The sequence below is a fragment of the Schistocerca serialis genome, chromosome 7, assembly GCF_023864345.2.
Source record: "Schistocerca serialis cubense isolate TAMUIC-IGC-003099 chromosome 7, iqSchSeri2.2, whole genome shotgun sequence".
Taxonomy (NCBI): domain Eukaryota; kingdom Metazoa; phylum Arthropoda; class Insecta; order Orthoptera; family Acrididae; genus Schistocerca; species Schistocerca serialis.
The window spans coordinates 8,984,872-8,993,121 of record NC_064644.1 but is presented as its reverse complement, the minus strand read 5'-3'; positions in this window follow the sequence as shown (position 1 = coordinate 8,993,121).

Below are 8,250 nucleotides of genomic sequence, written 5' to 3'. Positions count from 1 at the left end.
GTAAATAACCTGCAATGAGACGTGCTGAATGGTGCCGTCGTACCGGTGTCTCTGAAGTATACTGGGCAAGATCAAGCAGAAGGGCGTGGACTTTGCTTCGGAGACTTGGAGGTGGAGGTAAAAATCTGCGAATGACCGGCGCTATGTCCCCAAATACAGTTGCGGTTCACATCAGCAAGACGTCCAGGGCCCCAAAGGAACGAGCCCATACTATAAAAATTAAAAAGGAGCTTAAAGAGCTAAAATCGACAGCAGAGAACAATACATCTTATTCCCAACCCTTTTCAGTCGAAGAGTTAAATATGGCCCTGAACGATATAAAACGAGGAAAGGCCCCAGGGTTTGATGGGATTCACCCAGAATTTCTGCTCCACTGTGGTAAATTTGCAAGATTATGGCTTGCGCGATTCTTCTCTAACGTGTTGGAAACTGGAAAAATTCCGCACACTCTCAAAAAGGCTAAAATTGTTGCCATATTAAAACCGGGCAAACCGAGTGACCAACCTCAGAGCTACCGCCCAATCGCCTTATTCAGCATGATCTATAAATTACTGGAGAGACTTATGTACAACAGAATGAGCGAAGTCATCCTGGAGGCTGTACCGGTAGAACAGGCGCGCTTCCGGCCGAAAAGAAGCTGCACGGACCAGGTCCTCGCTCTAACAACCTACATCGAGGCGGGCTTCCAAAGACAGCAAAAAACATCAGTGGTATTGTTGACCTGACGGCGGCGTTCGACACTGTCTGGAGACAGGGCCTGATTTATAAGCTCCTCCGCATCGTGCCATGTCTAAAAACGGCTAACCTTATCAACGAAATGCTCTGCAATAGACCATTCCAGGTTGTCATCGGTAACAACAGAAGTAAATTCATGAAACTTAATAATGGCCTGCCCCAAGGTTCAGTACTGGCTCCACTGCTTTTCAGCATGTATATAGCCGATATGCCTACGACGAGATCCAAAATGTTCGGATATGCGGACGACTGGGCCTTGGCCACACAACATCGAGTGATGGAGGAAACTGAGATCACACTATCCAGCGATTTGACCACTCTAGGAAAATACTTCCGCGACTGGAGGCTCCAACCCAGCCCATCCAAAACAGAGGCCACTTGTTTCCACCTGAATAACAAATTAGCACACAAAGAGCTCAAGATCCGCTTTGATGGCGGCATTCTTCCATATAATAGAACACCAAAGTATCTGGGCGTGACACTCGATAGAACATTGAGCTATAAACAACACCTTGTAAACACTGCTGAAAAAGTCAGAACTAGAAACAACATTGTCCAAAAGCTTTGTGGCACTAGTTGGGGGTCCACTGCCTCCGTTCTGCGTAGCTCTGCACTAGGACTTGTCTATTCTGCAGCAGAGTACTGTTCCCCAATATGGTTAAATAGTGCTCACATCAAGAAGGTGGACGCAGTCTTGAACCAAACGATGAGGATTATCTCTGGAACGATCAGGTCAACTCCTGTCCAATGGCTGCCTGTATTGAGCCATATCCCGCCGCCACATTTGCGCAGAGAATACGCACTTGTCAGGGAGTGTCGAAAAATCCAAAATAGCCCAGATCTTCCTATCCACACCCTGAGTAATGGAATTGAGCAAAATAGATTGAAATCCAGACACCCTCCTCTCGCAAGTGCCAAAGATCTGGTAAAGAACGCTTTTATTCTTGAGGACCGCTGGAGAGAAGAATGGGAGGAAAAGACACCGCCTCAGGTTAACACCTTATTGGGAACATCTAACAGACCTCGGGGCTTCGACTTGCCCCGCAAAATCTGGTCTACCCTTAACAGGATCAGGACGAGCCACGGCCGTTGTGCGGACTCCTTGTACAAATGGAACATAGTGCCATCACCAAAGTGCGACTGCGGCGCTGACAGGCAGACAATTCACCATATCGTGGTAGAATGCCCTCTGAGGGCCTACCCTGGGCCAACAAGGGACTTCATGGATGCGACTAACAGTGCAATCGATTATATTTCTAACCTAGATGTTTGTTTGTGATATTGTAACTGTTTTGTGTGTTATGTACTTTTAGATTTTTCATACGTGATTTGTACTTGCCATACGCTAAATAAAAATAAAATAAGACCGTGGTTCTGGGCCCCACACCTCTATCTGCCCTAGTCTCCGTATCTGGAAGAACCCCAAATTTTTTAGTTGAATCGTACAGCCTGCTCATTCCTTCCCACCAAACAGGTGACGATTTCCAAACCCTGAATAAGAATACTCGACTGGCCAGTGGCGTAATAGCTTCTTTAGTAAATATCCAGCAAAAAAGAGAGAGAGAGAAACACACATCTCCTGCTCTCCTGCAAAGAACTACTGCTTATGCCAGGATAACCATTTCAAACACAATCTGGATTTTGCAAGACGAGAACAGAAGCTTTTGAAATGGGGTGGTTCTGAAGAATGCTGAGGATTAGATAGGTAGATCGACGTCCTGACATCACAATCATTTTTACCAATCATTCATTTTCACACCCAGTAACTAGGCTAGCATCAGAGGTCCTCAGAAAGTAAGAAACTGCACCCGAGGCTAGACCCTTATGTTTCGGTATGCCGTATTTCTTTAGGAAAGTCTAAGACAGTTACCTGCTGAATGCACTCTTTAGAATACAGGATAATGATAAAGTTCCTGCGCTCACCAGTGCTCGGCTGATAGGCTGGAGGCGAATCATAAACGCAAAATAGCACCAGTCCCCTGGGACTCACGCTACTTTCTCACAGACTGCACATCCACATCTACATCTACGTAGATATCCCGCAAGCCGTCGCACGGATAATGGCGGAGGGTACACTGTGTCACCACTTGTCATTTCCTCTCCTGTTCCAGTCGCAAATAGAGCAAGAGAAAAACGACTGTCTATATGCCTCCGCATGAGCCCTAATGCCACGTATTTTATCTTGCTGGTCCTTACGCTCAATGCATGTTGGCGGCAGTAGAATCGTTCGGCAGTCAGCTTCAAATGCCGGTTCTCAAAATATTTTCAACAGCGTTTCTCGAAGAGAATGACTCCATCCCTCCAGGGATTACAATTTGAGTTTCCGAAGCATCCCCGTAACACTTACGTATTGTCCAAACCTAAAGGTAACAAATCTAGCAGCCCGCCTTTGAACTGTTTCGTTGTCTTCCTTCAATGCGAAATGGTACGCAGTACTCAAGAATAGTTCGCACCAGCGTCCTATATGCGTTCTCCTTTTCCGGATGAACCACTCTTTCCCAAAATTCCCCCCATACACGTCAGGCTGCCTGCCTGTGCGGATGCCGGAGGTCACGCTGACTGTTCGGCCCAGCTTTTTCCATGACACCAGACACAGCCTCGCCTGTCCCATATCCAGCATGTGACCTGTTTCCACACATTCTCAGCAGAAAGAAAAAAAGACCTGCAACATGTTCAGATATAAAGTTACTTATAAGTCAATATTTATAGTCATTACACTCCAGTTCGCTTTTATAAAACATCATTACCATATTCGACCCCCTCATTATCCTCTAAGCAGAGACTGGTTGTCATGTGAAATGGAAATCGCTTGCTGTTTTTCAGGCTTCACTTCTGTACAAGACTACACTCGAGATAAAGCTATATCGTGAAATGGCTACCGAGTTCTTTGTAATAAAATACTGTCTTACCTCGACTTAGTTTTATTTATTCATAGTGCCGACGTCGGCGTTTTTACACACATCAAAAGAAGTTTTGCATCGCCTCGTTTCCGAGAGTTCCGGAACCTGTACAGAAAACTGAAATAGATATCAACATAAATATCATTTCCGCCCTTTTTATTGCTCATGAAAACCGCACATTGAATGTTGTACGACCGAACAGCGAGACCTTCAGAGGTGGTGGTCCAGATTGCTGTACACACCGGTACCATTGATGCATGCCCGTATTCATCGTGGCGTAGTATCAGCAAGTTCATCAAGGAACTGTCGGTCCAGATTGTCCCACTCCTCAACGGTGATACGGCGTAGATGCGTCAGAATGGTTGGTGGGTCACGTCGTCCATAAACAGCCCTTTTCAATCTATCACAGTCATGTTCAATAGCGTTCATGTTTGGAGAACATGCTGGCCACACTAGTCGAGTGATGTCGTTATCCTGAAGGAAGTCATTCACAAGATGTGCACGATGAGGACTCGAATTGTCGTCCATGCCTCGCCAATAAGTTGCCGATATGGTCGCACTATCGGTCGGCATTCACGTATCGCACAGCCGTTACGGCGCCTTCCACGACCACCAGCAGCGTGCGGCGGCCCCACATAATGCCACCCCAAAACAGCGGGGAACCTCCATATTTCTGCGAACCTCCATCTTTCTGCGCTCGCTGGACAATGTGTCTAAGGCGTTCAGCCTGACAGGTTGCCTCTAGACACGTCTCCGACGATTGTCTGGATGAAGGCATCTGCGACACTCATCGGTGAAGAGAACGTGATGCCAGTCCTGAGCGGTCCATTCGACATGTTGTTGGTCCCATCTTTACCGCGCTGCATGGTGTCGTGGTTGCAAGGATGGACCTCGCCATGGACGTCGGGAGTGGTTCAAATGGCTCTGAGCACTATGCGACTCAACTGCTGAGGTCATCAGTCGCCTAGAACTTAGAACTAATTAAACCTAACTAACCTAAGGACAGCACACAACACCCAGCCATCACGAGGCAGAGAAAATCCCTGACCCCGCCGGGAATCGAACCCGGGAACCCGGGCGTGGGAAGTGAGAACGCTACCGCACGACCACGAGATGTGGGCGTCGGGAGTGAAGTTGCGCACCATGGAGCCTATTGCGCACAGTTTGAGTCGTAACACGACGTGCTGTGGCTGCACGAAAAGCATTATTCAACATGGTGGCGTTGCTGTCAGGGTTCCTCCGAGCCATAATCCGTAGGTAGCGCTCATCCACTGCAGTAGTAGCCCTTGGGCGGCCTGATCGAGGCATGTCATCGTCAGTTCCTGCCTCTATGTATCTGCTCCATGTCCGAACGACATCGCTTTGGTTCACTCCGAGACGCCTGGACACTCCTCTTGTTCAGAGCCCTTCCTGGCGCAAAGCAACAATACGGACGCAAGCGAACCGCGGTATTGACCGTCTATACATGGTTGAACTACAGGCAACACGAGCCGTGTACCTCCTCCCTGGTGGAATGACTGGAACTGATCGGCTGTCGGACCCCTCCGTCTAATAGACGCTGCTTATTCGTGGTTGTTTACATCTTTGGGTGGGTTTAGTGACATCTCTGAACAGGCAAAGGGACCGTGTCTGTGATACAATATCCACAGTCACCGTCTATCTTCAGGAGTTCTCGGAAGCGGGGTGATGCAAAACTTTTTTTGATGTGTGTATTAGTTCCTGCTGATGTTGTTGCACATGTTATGTGCAGTGTGTTGTAAGTATCTATTTTGCGAGGGGGCGCAAAGGTGAAAGTACAGGACGAGGACAGTTGTGCACTGCAAAACAGTTTGATATTAGGTTACAGCATCTGCACACAACAGCACAACATAGAAATAGCATTCCAGTTCCTAGTCACACACTTCGTACACTGAAGGACTACAGAAACTGGTACACTTGTCTAGTGTCGTGTAGGGCCCCCACGACGTGGCGTGGTCTCGACTAATGTCTGAAGTAGTGCTGGAGGGACTTGACACCATGGATCCTTAAGGGCTGTCCGTAAATCCGTAAGAGTACGACGGTGTCATATTGTCCCGCTGGAATTGCCCAAGTCCCTGGGAATGCACAATGAATATGAATGGATGCAGGTGATCAGACACAGTGCTTACGTACGTGTCACCTCTCAGAGTCGTATCTGGACGTATCAGGGGTCCCATATCACTCCAACTGAACACGCCCCACACCAACACAGAGCCTCCACTAGCTTGAACAGTGCAGCGTCCATGCAGGGTCCATGGATTCATGAGGTTGTCTCCATACCCGTACACGTCCATCCTCTTGATACAATCTGAAACGAGACGTCCTACCATGCGTGATGTTTCCAGTCATCAACAGTCCAATGCGGGTGTTGAAGAGCCCAGGCCAGACGTAAAGCTTGTGTCGTGCAGTCGACAAGGGTACACGAGTGGGCCTTCGGCTCCGAAAGCCGATATCATGATGTTTCGTTGAATGGTTTGCACGCTGACACTTGTTGATGACCCAGCATTGAAATCTGCAGCAATTTGCAGAAGAGTTGCACTTCTGCCACGCTGAACGATTCTTTTCAGTCGTCGTTGGTCACGTTCTTGCAGGACCAATTTCCGACCGCTGCGATGTCGGAGATTTGATGTTTTACCGGATTCCTGATATTCACGGTACACTCGTGAAATGGTCGAACGGGAATATCACCACATCATCGCTACTTCGGAGATGCTGTGTCCCATTGCTCTCGCGCCGACTATAACACTACGTTTAAACTCACTTAAATCATGATAACCTGTTATTATACCAGCAGTAACCGATCTAACAACTGCGCCAGATACTTTTTGTCTTATATAGGCGTTGCCGACCGCAGCGCCGTATTCTGCTTGTTCACGTATCTCTGTGTTTGTAATACGCATACCTACATCAGTTTCTTTGGCGCTTCAGTGTAAAATGACATTGAAAGCTAACGTATCATGTAGAGAGGTACTAGTCTCTGATTGGCTGGCACAAACATTTTTTTCGAGCCAGTCTGGAGATGATACCACCTGAAAAGGACGTTTCTTCCTGAGCATTGAAAAGCGTTGGGCGTGGAAGGCGTCTTCATAGGCTCTCTCCATTGGCGTTGGTTTACCCTTACAGGAACAACTCGATCTCTAGCCGCTTTAGTCAGTGTAATTAGCTTTAGATTTACCGAGTACTTCCGAAAACTAAATCACTAATGTATTGTAGCTGAGGGGTAGAAACTAGTCTTATCGCATGTTAGCTTTGTATATTATGGGTTGCGAAGCTGTTGGCGACTTCGTCGTTTTTGTTAGTTCTTACTGACGTTGTTGCACATGCTGTAGACTGAGTGTTGGCAGTATCCGCTCTGCAGCAAGGCATAGAGGTGAAGATGTAGTTGGGAAGACAGTTGTGGTTGAGCAGTACAAAGCAGATCTCAGTCCGCAGAATTCTAGATGTCACGGATTACGCAAAAGCGAGCGTATTACATCAACAGCGTTTAAATTCCCTACCGCCACGAGCAACAACGCACTGTGTTGCTCCGTCTACGATGTACCGCGTGGACAAGCCACATCCCTAGTGTGGTGGCAGCACTCTCGGCTCCAGAGAACACCGCACGACAACCGACTAGACGCGCCCGAAACACTCGTAGCGCAGGAGCTGTGTGGGTTGGCAGTACGAACCGAACCGACACCCTCAAGGGGTCGCAGCTGCTAACCCACGGGTACCGCGTGTGTGGATAGCGACTGGTCGAAGGCCCGTTAAATACCGGAGCACTGAGCTGCGGCGGACAGCTCTCTTCTGTGCGCCGGCTCGTGTAGTCTTCAGTTACGGCCGGGTCTACAAACTGCAGAGTTCGTCCGTCGTCTCCGAGACTTAGGCTCCGCAGGCATCGAAGGCGAGCTCTGGACTCATACGCACAGTGACAGAGCATTAATATTTTAGTGGACTTGTAATAATTGTGCTGGACATTTCACAAGAAGAAGCGTTATTCAAGTTGAGTACTTCCTCACATTTAATAAACATCATTTTATTACTAAAAGTTGAGAATCTTTCTCACTGAAGATAGCGTACGTCGTCCTCCTGCATTCCCAACAAATAGCTACCTAGGACAGTCGAATCGTCGGCAACTGCTCTACACAACATCAGTAGCACATCAAGAACAGGAATATTACAAAAGTCCTCTTCCCGAACACAGCCTTGCGAATAAGCATAAAATCTCATTTGAGCAGAGACAGATTCAAGCCCACACTTCAGACTAACGGGAATCTATCATCAAAGAGCCTGTAAACGTTAGAATGTGTCGGAAATGAAATTTCACTCTGCAGAGGAGTGTGCGCTGGCTTTAAGCGTCCTGGAGATTAAAACTGTATGTCGAACCGGGACTCAAACCGTGGGACCTTTGCCTTTCACGGGCAAGTGCTCCACAGACTGACATAGCCACGCACGACTCGACGATCAGCCCTCACTACTCTACGTCAGGAACTTGTCTTCTACCTTCCAAACTTCACAGAAGCTCTGCTGCGTACATTACGACACAAGCACTCCTGGAAAGAATTCCGCGCAGAGCTAGCTTAGCCACAGCCTAGGCGATTGTTTCCAGAATGTTCGT